The sequence below is a fragment of the Lepidochelys kempii genome, chromosome 1 (assembly GCF_965140265.1).
Source record: "Lepidochelys kempii isolate rLepKem1 chromosome 1, rLepKem1.hap2, whole genome shotgun sequence".
NCBI classification, from domain to species: domain Eukaryota; kingdom Metazoa; phylum Chordata; order Testudines; family Cheloniidae; genus Lepidochelys; species Lepidochelys kempii.
Window position 1 is genome coordinate 261,255,397 of NC_133256.1, and position 13,963 is coordinate 261,269,359.

Genomic DNA, 13,963 nt, shown 5'->3' on the forward strand with positions numbered 1-13,963 from the left:
GACAAAAGGGAGCTTGCTTTTGTGAGCTGGAGTTTTCTCTACCTAAAGGCAGTGTAGTTAACCTCCTGCAGGGAAATTCACAAGTTCTTCACAGACCTGAAGAGGTGGGGGTTTTTTAGCTAAGAGCAACTAGAGGGTTTTTCTGCCTATTTGCCTGGAGGCAAAGGAAAAAGAAGTGGAGGAAAAGGAAAAAGCCCAAGAGGCTGCCCACAGGAGAGCTATGGAGGCAAAGGAAAAAGAACTGGAGGAAAAGGAAAAAGAGAGGAAGTATGCTGAGGCGGAGAAGGAAAAAGAGAGTAAGCATGCTGAGGCGGAGAAGGAGAAGGCAAAGGCTGAGTGGAATCTACTGGATAATCCTAACCATCCTTCCCCAACAATCCACAAATGGGAGTGACTATGTCCACAGTATGATGAATCCAGTGATATTGCTGAATATTTTCTAACCTTTGAGAGATTGTGCACTCTCCATAAAATTCCTGAAGCTCACAAGATGACCACATTGGTTGCAAAATTGACTGGAAGAGCTCTGGACATATTCAATAAGATGCCTATTGATGAGGCTTCTGACTATAATAAGTTCAAGGATTTGGTTTTAAAGCAATTTCAAATTACATCTGAAACGTACAGAGTAAAATTTTGAATCCTTAAGAGAGGGCCTGAACTAAGTAATGTGCCTTATCTAAACAAGATGAAGGATCTGTTAGATAAATGGGTTCAAGGAAGGGGTGTCACTAGCTTTAACGGAATGTATGATTTGATAGCTCAGGAGCAATTCCTGAATATGTCCAAGGAGGAAATAAAACAGTGTTTATGGGATAAGGAAATGGACTCAGCAGAAAGTCTTGCTTCTTATGCTGATCGATACGAGCAGTCCCAGACTGCCAGAGAGGTGGAGCAAGCCGGAACAAAATGGGTGGAGGGAGGAGAGAGGAACAACCCTGGTCGCAGTTGGAGCGGATACCAGAAGGGACACCCTCAGACCACACCCTACTACCGGGGGCAGCCCAAGGCCCCAACTACACACCAGGGAATACTCCAGACACCTTATCGTCCTGCCACACCATTCTCCAGCAACCCACCTCGCCCCAGTGACCCATCAGCTGGACGATGTTTTAAATGTAATGAGCCGGGGCATGTAAAGGCCAACTGCCCCAAGAACCCCAACAGATTACAGTTCATTGCATCAGAATCACACCAGAGGTCCTCAGGCCCAGATACCTCCCAGATACCCTTGGAGCGGAGGGAAACTGAGTGTGGGCGGGAAGAAGGCCACTGCAAGGAGGGACACTGGAGCGCAAGTGTCGGCTATCCATGCTTCCTTAGTGGACCCCAATTTAATCGACCCAGAGATCCAAGTGACAATTCAGCCCTTCAAGTCCAACTCTTTCAATTTGCCTACAGCCAAGTTGCCTGTCCAGTACAAGGGCTGGTCAGGAACATGGACTTTTGCAGTCTATGATGATTATCCCATCCCCATGCTGTTGGGGGAAGACTTGGCCAATCATGTGAAACTAGCCGAGAGGGTGGGAATGGTCACCCGCAGCCAGGCTAAGCACGCCTAGCTCTGTTCTGGAAACTTCTACCAGGACTTGGTCAGAGGTGATGGAACCGGACCCCATGCCAACGTCTGCAACAGCAGCAGTGGATCCAGTCCCAGAGACCCAGACAGAGCCAGCCCCAGAACCGGAACTGGTGGAACAACCAGCACCTGAACCATTGCCAGCCCTGAATCCAGTACTTGCAACCCCAACACCAGAGGGCCCCACCGAACCTGAACCGGCAGCAGCCGATATCCCTACACAAGAGGCTCAGCCGGAGCCTGAATCCCAACATAGTGCCCAAGTGGAGAGTGGTTCACAGTCAATGGAAACAGCTCCATCCCCTATATTGCTTCCAGAGGGACCAAGCCTAGGTCCACACTCCAATGAGGAACTGATGTCTCCAGCATCAAGGGAACAGTTCCAGACCGAACAGAAAGCAGATGAACGCCTCCAGAGAGCTTGGACGGCGGCACGGAGCAACCCACCGCCTCTCAGCTCTTCTAATCGATCCAGGTTTGTTGTAGAAAGAGGACTTTTATAAAAGGTAACTCTTTCTGGTGGACACCAGGAAAACTGGCATCCTCAGAGACAGTTGGTAGTTCCAACTAAGTAACGGGCCAAGCTCTTGAGCTTAGCCCACGATCATCCTAGCGGCCACGCTGGGGTGAACAGGACCAAAGACTGTTTGGGGAGGTCATTCCACTGGGAGGGAATGGGCAAGGATGTTTCTACCTATGTCCGGTCTTGTGAGGTATGCCAAAGAGTGGGAAAACCCAAGACCAGGTCAAAGCCCCTCTCCAGCCACTCCCCATCATTGAAGTTCCATTTCAGCGAGTAGCTGTGGATATTCTGGGTCCTTTTCCGAAAAAGACACCCAGAGGAAAGCAGTACATACTGACTTTCATGGATTTTGCCACCTGATGGCCGGAAGCAGTAGCTCTAAGCAACACCAAGGCTAAAAGTGTGTGCCAGGCACTAGCAGACATTTTTGCCACGGTAGGTTGGCCCTCCGACATCCTCACAGATGCAGGAACTAATTTCCTGGCAGGAACTATGGAAAGCCTTTGGGAAACTCATGGGGTGAATCACTTGGATGCCACCCCTTACCATCATCAAACAAATGGCCTGGTGGAGAAATTTAATGGAACTTTGGGGGCCATGATACATAAATTCATAAATGAGCACTCCAATGATTGGGACCTAGTGTTGCAGCAGTTGCTCTTTGCCTACAGAGCTGTACCACATCCCAGTTTAGGGTTTTCACCATTTGAACTTGTATATGGCTGCGAGGTTAAGGGGCCATTACAGTTGGTGAAGCAGCAATGGGAGGGGTTTACACCTTCTCCAGGAACTAACATTCTGGACTTTGTAACCAACCTACAAAACACCCTCCAAACCTCTTTAGCCCTTGCTAAAGAAAACCTAAAGGATGCTCAAAAAGAGCAAAAAGCCTGGTATGATAAACATGCCAGAGAGCATTCCTTCAAAGTAGGGGACCATGGTCTTAAAAGTGCTCCAGGCCCATAAAATGGAAGCATCGAGGGAAGGGCCATTCACGGTCCAGGAGCACCTGGGAGCTGTTCATTATCTCATAGCATTCCCCACCTCCAACCGAAAGCCTAAGGTGTACCATATTAATTCTCTAAAACCCTTTTATTCCAGAGAATTAAAGGTTTATCAGTTTACAGCCCAGGGAGGAGATGACGCTGAGTGGCGTGAAGGTGTCTACTACGAAGGGAAAAGCGATGGTGGCATGGAAGAGGTGAACCTCTCCATGACCCTTGGGCGTATGCAGCAACAGCAGATCAAGGAGCTGTGCACTAGCTATGTGCCGACGTTCTCAGCCACCCCAGGACTGACTGAACAGGCATACCACTCCATTGACACAGGTAATGCTCACCCAATTAAAGACCAACCTTACCGGGTGTCTCCTCAAGCTAAAACTGCTATAGAACGGGAGATCCAGGATATGCTACAGATGGGGGTAATCTGCCCCTCTGGCAGTGCATGGGCATCTCCAGTGGTTCTAGTTCCCAAACCAGATGGGGAGATACATTTCTGCGTGGACTACCGTAAGCTAAATGCTGTAACTCACCCAGACAACTGTCCAATGCCACGCACAGATGAACTATTGGACAAACTGGGATGGGCCCAGTTCATCTCTACCTTGGACTTAACCAAGGGGTACTGGCAGGTACCGCTAGATGAATCTGCCAAAGAAAGGTCAGCCTTCACCACACATGTTGGGCTGTATGAATTTAATGTACTCCCTTTCAGGCTGCGGAATGCACCTGCCACCTTCCAAAGTCTTGTAGATGGTCTCCTAGCGGGACTGGGAGAAAATGTAGTCACCTACCTTGACGATGTGGATATATTTTTGGATTCCTGGGCAGAACACCTGGAACATCTACAAAAAGTCTTTGAGTGCATAAGGGAGGCAGGACTAACTGTTAAGGCTAAGAAGTGTCAAATAGGCCTAAACAGAGTGACTTACCTTGGACACCTGGTGGGTCAAGGAACTATCAACCCCCTACAGGCCAAAGTGGATGCTCTCCAAAAGTGGCCTGTCCCAAAGTCAAAGAAACAGGTCCAATCCTTCTTAGGCTTGGCCAGATATTACAGGCGATTTGTACCGCAATACAGCCAAATCACCACCCCACTGACAGACCTAACCAAAAAAACCCCAGCAAATGCCGTTCAGTGGGCCGAAGAATGTCAGAAGACCTTTAACCAGTTTAAAGCGACACTCATGTCTGACCCTGTGTTAAGGCCCCCAGACTTTGACAGACCGTTCCTAGTAACCACAGATGCGTCCGAGCGTGGTGTGGGAGCCGTTTTAATGTGGTGTAACGTGAACTTAGTGCTGAGGACAGACTGACATCCCTGGGAGACAGAAGTCTGTGTTTCTCGCAGAACAAATTCAGGATGGTCAGAGGCAGTGCAAGCTTCCTACAGACACTCTATGCTCAGCATTGTGCCCCAACTCGGCCAGAGACTGTGGGTATCACAAAATGTCAGTTTTCACACACATTCAGTTCTGACATCTCAGAAGGGACTTAGCATCAACTGGGATGTGGACACTTGGCCATTGGGTACTAGACTGAGACCTACCAACTCATTTCCTACAGGCCACTGAACTTCCAGCAGATAGTAATATCTCACAGCTATTACCAACTTTGGGCTGGGTTTGAGTAAACTATTTATTGGACACCAACAGTGTGCTTGGTATTGTATCAACTCATCTAGACATTTGCCTAGTTTTACAACAGGCTACATCAAAAGCAATAGCAAAGTCAGTACAAACTAAAATTTCGTACAGACAAAATGAGAAAGGAAGCAATTTTTCAGTAACAGTGTGGCTGTGACACTTCTGTATTTGTGTGTCTGATTTTGTAAGCAAGTCATTTTTAAGTGAGAAGAAACTTGGGGTATGCAAGACAAATCTGACTCTTGAAAGGGGTACAGTAGTGTGGAAAGGCTGAGAACCACTGCTGCACAGAATGCAGAAATTAAGGCTGTGTCTACACTAGGGACCTTACAACGGCACAGCTGTACCGCCACAACTGTGCTGCTCTAAGGTCTCCTGTGGAGCCACTCTTTGTCAGCAGGAGAGAGCTCTCCTGCCAGCATAATTAAACCACCCCCAAAGAGCAGCGTTAGCTATGCGGGCAGAAGAGCCTCTCCTGCCAACAGAGCGCTGTCCCCGCCAGCACTTTTGCTAGTGAAACTTATGTCAGTCGGAGGGAGGTTTTTTCACACCCCGACAGACAAAAGTGGTAGTGTAGACAAAGTCTAAGAATCCGTGGGCAAGGAAAGATAAGCTAAAGAACGGGCAGCTCTGTATCCCAATTTGCAGAGCACATTTGCCAATTGTGAGATTTTTTTTACTTTTGTAAAGATAAGGACTCTTTCAAAAGCAGCCTTTTATTCAGCTAAAGTGAGGGCAATAACTTCTTTTTAAAAATTAACTAATTTTACTCATTTTGGGGGGCTTAGGTGGTACCATCGACATCACAGTACATGAAATCCAAGAGAACCAATCCCTGAAAGAATTACATAGGGCATCAGGAGGAGGATGGGGAGGCAGCACAGTGGATGAAAACTTCAAAGAGTTCCCGAAGGAGATCTTCCAAGATGGAGCATGGGAGGAATATGCACAGAATCACCCAGCAGAATGCCATCAAATGATGTATAACTTTGGCCTTCAGAAATGCTCTTCCAGCAGAGATGAGGTCTACATACACTGCTACCACAACCTAACAAAAGTGGCAGAATGCAAACAAAAAGACATTTCCCTCTTCTTTGAGGGTGTGGAGGGAGCTCTGTGGTGCAATAGGACTATCATAATTACATATGAGAAAATGAACAGCTTTTTTGCCTACAGTGTCAGACAAACCATTGGTGCCTTGCAGGAAATCCTCAACAAGCTGAGATGGCCAAGGTCCAATATATTTTAGTGGTTGGGGGCTTTGCTTCCAGCATTATCCTGAGGGACAAGATCTATCAGATCTTTAGGGAGCAGTACCATATCCTGTGTCCACTGGAAGCTCAGGCAGCTATTGCAAACGGAACCATTTTATTTGGGCACAATCCACAAATTGTTCCCTCGAGAATCAGCGCTCTGACATATGGAGTAAAGATATCTGAGGCTTTTGATATTGCTGTCCATGATATACAGAAAAAGAAAGTCTCAAAAGCTGATAAGTATGTATATTGCACAGATCTCTTCAAGAAGTTGGTGGGAATTGGGGATTTGGTAGAGGTAGATGAGGTTGCCAGTTATATTTTCACTCCTACAGAACCAGATAAGACAAGTGTGACTTTTAATTTCTATTGCACAGAAAAGAAGGATGTGAAGTATGTAGATGACGAAGGGCTGAAAATGCTCTGCTCCTGTACTGTGAGCTGGGGAGCGTGGGTGGGGCTGGGGATTTAGGACTGGGCATACAGCTCTGGGCACGGGGCCAGCAGCCAGGATCCCGGGTGCGGGGCCAGGAGCGGAGCCCTGAACTCAGGGCTGGCAGCTGGGGCCCCGAGCGCAGGTCAGCAGCTGGGGCCCTAGGCCAGGCATGGGGCTGGAATCTGGGGCCAGCAGCCGGGTGGCACTCCCTCCCTGCCCCATCAGGGCTGGCCCGGGCCCGGGCCCAAACCATGCCCCCCCAAATATTCCTCTACGCCCTCCCTCAGTGGGACATGCCCCACAGTTTGGGGATCTTTGGTCTAATTTAATAATCCTGCCTCTTCCCAGACTAGACCAGACTAGTCACCCATTTAGTCATCCAATCTGTTATGCACCCACCTGATAACAACTCTGTCATGGTTCCTTCCCCACTCTGAACTCTAGGGTACAGATGTGGGGACCTGCATGAAAGACCTCCTAAGCTTATTCTGACCAGCTTAGGTTAAAAACTTCCCCAAGGTACAAATTTTCCTTGTCCTTGAACCCTATGCTGCCACCACCAAGCATGGTGAACAAAGAACAGGGAAAGAGCCCACTTGGAGACATCTTCCCCCAAAATATCCCCCCCAAGCCCTACACCCCCTTTCCTGGGGAAGGCTTGATAAAAATCCTCACCAATTTGCATAGGTGAACACAGACCCAAACCCTTGGATCTTAAGAACAATGAAAAATCAATGAGGTTCTTAAAAGAAAAATTTTAATTAAAGAAAAGGTAAAAGAATCACCTCTGTAACATCAGGATGGTAAATACCTTACAGGGTAATCAGATTCAAAACAGAGAATCCCTCTAGGCAAAACCTTAAGTTACAAAAAGACACAAAACCAGGAATATACATTCCATTCAGCACAGCTTATTTTACCAGCCATTAAACAAAAGGAAATCTAATGCATTTCTAGCTAGATTACTTACTAACAGAAGTTCTCAGACTGCAATCCTGATCTGTTCCCGGCAAAAGCATCACACAGACAGACAACCCTTTGTTTCCCCCCCCCTCCCGATTTGAAAGTATCTTGTCTCCTCATTGGTCATTTTGGTCAGGTGCCAGCAAGGTTATCTTAGCTTCTTAACCCTTTACAGGTGAAAGGGTTTTGCCTCTGGCTAGGAGTGATTTTATAGCACTGTATACAGAAAGGTGGTTACCCTTCCCTTTATTTTTATGACAAACTCCATCTAGATTTTATTTCCCTAGTTTATAAGAAGGTCATGCAAGACAGTATCAAAAGCCTTACTAAAGTCAAGATATACCACATCTACCGCTTCCCCCACATCCACAAGGCTTGTTACCCTGTCAAAGAAAGTTGTTAGGGTGGTTTAACATGATTTGTTTTTTGACAAATCCATGCTGATTGTTACTTACCTCCTTATTATCTTCTAGGTGTCTGCAAATTGATTGCTTAATTATTTGATCCATTATCTTTCCGGGTACTGACGTTAAGATGACTGCTCTGTGATTCCCCACTTTGTTCTTATTTTCCTTTTTATAATTGGCACTATATTTTCCCTTTTTATGGAATTTCTCGTCTTCCATGACTTTTTATAGATAATCGCTAATAGCTCAGATATCTCCTCAGTCAGCTCCTTGAATATTCTAGGATGTACTTGTCTAAGTAATTTTTAACTTGTTCTTGCCCTATTTTAACCTGTGATTATACCTTATTCTCACTGGCATTCACTATGTTTGATGTCCAATCGCTACTAACCTTTTTTGGTGACAACTGAAACCAGAATGTCATTTAACACTTCTGCCATTTTCACATTTTCTGTTATTGTCTCCCCCTCCCATTGAGTAACAGGCTTACCCTGTCCTTGGTCTTCCTCTTGCTTCAAATGTATTTGTAGAATGTTTTCTTGTTACCCTTTATATCTCTAACTAGTTTAATCTCGTTTTGTGCCTTGGCCTTTCTAATTTTGTCCCTACATACTTGTGTTATAGTCATCCTTTGTCATTTGACCTACTTTATGTTTTTTGTAGGACTCTTTTTTTGAGTTTCAGATCATTGAAGATCTCCTGGGTAAGCCAGGGTGGTCTTTTGCTATACTTCTTATCTTTCCTATGCAGTGGGATAGTTTGCTCTTGTGCCCTTAATGTCTCTTTAAAAACTGCCAACTCTCTTGAGGTGTTTTTCCCCTTAGACTTGATTCCCATGGGATCTTACCTACCAACTCCCTGAGTTTGCTAAAGTCAGCCTTCTTGAAATCCAGTATCTTTATTGTGCTGTTTTCCCTTCTACCATTCTTTAGAATCATGAACTCTATCTTTTCATGATCACTTTCACCCAAGTTGCCTTCCACTTCAAATTCTCAATCAGTTCCTCCCTATCAGTCAAATCTAGAACAGCCTTTCCCCAGTAGCTTCCTCAACATTCTGAAATGAAAAATTGTCTCCAATACATTCCAAGAACTTGTTGGATAATCTGTGCCCTGCCATGTTATTTCCCCCAACAGAAGTGTGGGTAGTTGAAGTCCCCCATCACCACCAAGTCCTGTGCTTTAGATGATTTTGTTACTTGTTTTAAAAAAAAACAAAACACACACACACCTCATCCACCTCTTCTTCCTGGTTAGGTGGTCTGTAGTAGAGCCCTATCATGACATCGCCCTTGCTTTTTACAACTTTTATCCTTACCCAGAGACTTTCAATAAGTCGGTCTCCTATATTCATCTTAACATCAGTCCAAGTGTATACATTTTTTATATATAAGGCAACACCTCCTCCCTTTTTTCCCTGCCTGTCCTTCCTGAGCAAACTGTATTCTTCTACACCAATATTCCAATCATGTGTGTTATTGCCACCGATGCCAGCTATGTCATAGTTGGTTTATTAAACTAGCATTTCTAGTTCTTCCTGCTTATTCCCCACACTTCTCACATTAGTATACAGACATCTAAGATACTGATTTGATTTCCTCTTATGTTCTCCCTTATCCCTGCTATAACAGTTCATGCTCCCCCCAGATTCTGACCCTTCTCCCAAGTCTCCATGTTTTGGACTTACCTGTGGGCTTTTGTTTCCTGCCCCCCTTGAACCTAGTTTAAAGCCCTCCTCACTAGGTTAGCCAGTCTGTATCCAAATATGCTCTTCTCCTTCCTCAATAGGTGGACCCCATCTCTGCGTAGCAGTCCTTCTTCCTGGAACAGCATCTCATGATCAAGGAAGCTGAAGCCCTTCTGGCAACACCATCTTCGCAGCCAGACATTCATCTCCAAGATGCATCTGTTTCTACCTGGGCCCCTACCCTTGACCGGAAGGATCGAAGAGACCACCACCTGTGCCCCCAGGTCCTTCACCCGTACACCCAGAGCCCTGTAGTCACTTCTGATCTGCTGAGGGTCATACCTTGCAGTATCATCAATGCCCACATGGATGAGTAGCATGGGGTAGTAGTCAGAGGGCTGGATGATCCTCAACAATCCTCTGTAACGTCTCAGATATGGGCCCTTGGCAGGCAGCATACCTCCCGGAATGCCATGTCAAGCTGACATATGGGTGCATCTGTCCCGCACAGAAGGGAGTCACCAACCACCACTACCCTACATTTCCTCCTGGGAGCGGTGGCTGTGATCCTCCCAGCCTTGTGGATACATAGTTTCTCCTGCACATTTGGGAGAATTTCTCATCGCTCATTGCCAGGGCAGCATAATGGTTCTTCATTACTATGGTGGGTGGGTTGGGAGTAGCGGGGAGCACTGCCTGCTGCCAGAAGTAACCAGCAGCCAGTGTCCTCCCCGTGAAAGAGCAGGCTGAAAAAAAAGTGAGGACAGTGGTTATCATCTTAGATGCTCTATGACGCTGTTATGATAATTTCTAAGCAGACTATCACCACCCTTTGACTCACTTTGCTGCTTCTAAAATATGGATTAACACCACTAATGGAATTCCTAAGCCAGAACTGATGGTAGAGGGAGAGGCATGTCTCAGGATCTTTAATTTTCTCTGACCTCCCATCACAAAGGTTCTAGGTTTTGAGGCTCAGCATGCCAGAAGTCTGCCATTATTCCAGTTGCCATGTTCTACCTTTTCTCCCCCATATCCAAACAGTTTTGCAGGAGACCAGAGAAATCAGAACTTTTTTGAAATGCCCAATCACCTGCAAAGAGATGAAGCAGCTCCATTGCAGCTCTTTTTAAAACATTTACCACAAGAAACAGGACAGAGTCTGGTCTTGTAGAATTAGAATATGGTTATTGAAACTTGGGTTTTACCCACTTACTGTTGTCCTAATTCCACATAACACAAGGTAATATACATCCACCTCTCATGGCCCAACATGGAAGTCAGACATACACAGTCTATCAGCCCCTTCTCACCCATACAAGGAGTGGTATCGTGGAGTGTGAAGGGAGGAGCACCTAGACCTTCTCACCCAAAGGGGTTTTCACAATATACAGCTTTGAGAGGGACAGAAAGAGAAGAGGAAGGGGTTGGACAAGAAGATCCTTGGGTTCTAGAGAATCCAAGCCCCCTGGTAGAAGTGGACAATACAACACAGAACTCAGTGTTGTGTCTTTTAATACCATGAGTTTCACAGACATGTTTGGAAACAGAACCTCCTTCCCAGGCTTGGTATTTACTCACCAGAATCATGTCTTGGAAAAGGTCTTCTCCATAGTTAAAATAGAGATTAAGGTGATTCTTTATCTCTCTTGCCAGCCCAGGGGGAACCTAGAAACCAAACACAGAACAAAACAGTCTGAGTTAGCCGATATGAAATCAAACAGTGATTTGGAAACTTCCAGCTCCAAGGGTTCGGGCAAATGCCCAGACTGGGACATGGGTCGGAAGGAGGTTTCTAACTAGGGGAAGGCAAAGTGGATGGGAACCTGGGAGGCAGTGACCATGAGATGGTCAAGTTCAGGATCCTGACACAAGGAAGAAAGGAGAGCAGCAGAATACAGACCCTGGACTTCAGAAAAGCAGACTTTGACTCCCTCAGGGAACTGATGGGCAGGATCCCCTGGGAGAATAACATGAGGAGAAAGGACTCCAGGAGAGCTGGCTGTATTTTAAAGAATCCTTATTGAGGTTGCAGGAACAAACCATCCTGATGTGTAGAAAGAATAGTAAATATGGCAGGTGACCAGCTTGGCTTAACAGTGAAATCCTTGCTGATCTTAAACACAAAAAAGAAGCTTACAAGAAGTGGAAGATTGGACAAATGACCAGGGAGGAGTATAAAAATATTGCTCAGGCATGCAGGAGTGAAATCAGGAAGGCCAAATCACACCTGGAGTTGCAGCTAGCAAGGGATGTTAAGAGTAACAAGAAGGGTTTCTACAGGTATGTTAGTAACAAGAAGGAAGTCAAGGAAAGTGTGGGCCCCTTGCTGAATGGGGGAGGCAACCTAGTGACAGAGGATGTGGAAAAAGCTAATGTACTCAATGCTTTTTTTGCCTCTGTCTTCACGAACAAGGTCAACTCCCAGACTACTGCACTGGGCAGCACAGCATGGGGAGGAGGTGACCAGCCCTCTGTGGAGAAAGAAGTGGTTTGGGACTATTTAGAAAAGCTAGACGAGCACAAGTCCATGGGGCCGGATGCACTGCATCCAAGGGTGCTAAAGGAGTTGGCGAATGTGATTGCAGAGTCATTGGCCATTATCTTTGAAAACTCATGGCGATCGGGGGAGGTCCCGGATGACTAGAAAAAGGCTAATGCAGTGCCCATCTTTAAAAAAAGGGAAGGAGGAGGATCCGGGGTACTACCGGCCAGTCAACCTCACCTCAGTCCCTGGAAAAGTCATGGAGAAGGTCCTCAAGGAATCAATTTTGAAGCACTTAGAGGAGAGGAAAGCGATCCGGAAAGTCAGCATGGATTCACCAAGGGCAAGTCATGCCTGACTAACCTAATTGCCTTCTATGATGAGATAACTGGCTCTGTGGATGAGGGGAAAGCAGTGGACATGTTATTCCTTAACTTTAGCAAAGCTTTTGATACGGTCTCCCACAGTATTCTTGCCAGCAAGTTAAAGTAGTATGGGCTAGATGAATGGACTATAAGGTGGATAGAAAGCTGGCTAGATCATCAGGCTTAACGGGTAGTGATCAATTACTCCATGTCTAGTTGGCAGCCGGTATCAAGTAGAGTGCCCCAAGGGTCGGTCCTGGGGCCGGTTTTGTTCAATATCTTCATTGATGATCTGGAGAATGGCGTGGATTGCACCCTCAGCAAGTTTGCAGATGACACTAAACTGGGAGGAGTGGTAGATATGCTGGAGGGTAGGGATAGGATACAGAGGGACCTAGACAAATTAGAGGATTGGGCCAAAAGAAATCTGATGAGGTTCAGCAAGGACAAATGCAGAGTCCTGCACTTAGCATGGAAGAATCCCATTCACTGCTACAGACTAGGGACTGAGTGGCTAGGCAGCAGTTCTGCAGAAAAGGACCTAGGGGTGACAGTGGACGAGAAGCTGGATATGAGTCAACAGTGTGCCCTTGTTGTCAAGAAAGCTAGCGGTATTTTGGGGTGTATAAGTAGGAGCATTGCCAGCAGATCAAGGGACGTGATTGTTGCCCTCTATTTGACATTGATGAGGCCTCATCTGGAGTACTGTGTCCAGTTTGGGGCCCCACACTACAAGGAGGATGTGGAAAAATTGGAAAGAGTCCAGCAGAGGGCAACAAAAATTATTAGGGGGCTGGAGCACATGCTTATGAGGAGATGCTGAGGGAATTGGGATTATTTAGTCTGCAGAAGAGAAGAATGGGGGTGTGTGGCAGGTTTTGTACCTTGTCGACCCCTTGAGTTAGGGGGGACCGTGTGGTAACCCTGCCTCTCTGCACCTACGTCTGTTTTTACACCCTCCCCCCATAGTCAGCACAGTGCGGCCCAATGGCCAGGATCCATATAGTGCCTCTCCCCGAATGGGGTAATGTGGCTTAGTGGCCAGAGACCATGCAATGTGCCCCTCGGGCAGTGTGGCCCAATGGCCAGAGTCCAACTAATTCCCCCTCCCTTGGTGGGATAGCTCAGCCTAGTGGCCAGAGTCCATGCTGCCCCCTTCAGAGGCAAAACAGGGGTCAGGTAACTGGGGCTGTAGCAAGGGGGCAGTGGCCCCTGGCAGGGAGGCCCGGACCCACCCGACTTCACCGGGCCCCGACCCAGGGCCCTGCCAATGTTGGAGTGGTCCACCATGGGGTCAGCGAGGAATCCTACCGAAACACGCTGACCTCATAATGGTGGGATGTACCACTCCCTTACCTTCCCTGGGTCACTTCCTACCAGTTCTCCAGTAGCAGTAGTCCATATGGCATCTGTGTCTCCAGGTTCCCCAGCACCAGACACTCCCTGGGGTTCCAGAAGCTGCAAGCCTCTGGTCCAGGTTTCTGGCTTTTCAGCTCCAGGATCTCCAGGCTCCTCAGCACCCGTCACTCCCTGGGCTTCCAGTAGTGTCAGGCCTCTGGTTCAAGTTTCTGGCTCTTCAGCTCTCGTAGGTAAGGCTGTAGCAGTTCCTGGGCTGG